The sequence below is a fragment of the Penaeus monodon genome, chromosome 21 (assembly GCF_015228065.2).
Source record: "Penaeus monodon isolate SGIC_2016 chromosome 21, NSTDA_Pmon_1, whole genome shotgun sequence".
In the NCBI taxonomy this organism is placed as follows: domain Eukaryota; kingdom Metazoa; phylum Arthropoda; class Malacostraca; order Decapoda; family Penaeidae; genus Penaeus; species Penaeus monodon.
This window is the reverse complement of record NC_051406.1, coordinates 23,451,489-23,452,129: the sequence shown is the minus strand read 5'-3', so window position 1 is coordinate 23,452,129 and position 641 is coordinate 23,451,489.

Genomic DNA, 641 nt, shown 5'->3' with positions numbered 1-641 from the left:
CTGCTCTGCCATCACCGTCGGATCAATCACCATTGACTTTATAATCCAGATAATGCACCATAAAACATGCTGTCGACGGCCGTTCTCGGAGGCCATAACCCGACGTTGAGGTTTGCTTACGTCACACATCGTTCATGGCGTCATCATTTGAAACTGTGCGTCATGCTTGAAATATGACGTCGCAATTTAAGACTGTGACATCACGCCTTAAATATGACGTCGCAGTTTGGGACTGTGGCGTACCTCCTGAAATATGACGTCATATTCAAAACTACAGATGTTACTCCTGATCTATGACATCACATCGAGGAATCTTTCGGACCCTTTTTCATTCAGCCTCTATCTTTTAATTTCGTGTTCTCCTTCATCTCTCTCCCCCTTTTTATCTATTCTTTCTTCTCTGACCAATCCATGCGTCATATATAACATCGGTCACGCATGCAGGGCGGTCAATACGGTGCATGACAGTCAATGCAAAGGAGTGTACACAGGTGTTAGCGAAATATATTGTGAGATTATTTTTCACAAGTATTGAAAATGCGTAAATAAATGATCTCGTATGTTAAAATTACGTAAATACATGATCTGGTATGTTATGTAAATATCGTGAAAGAATGTTAGATGTAACTAAATGTAAAAGG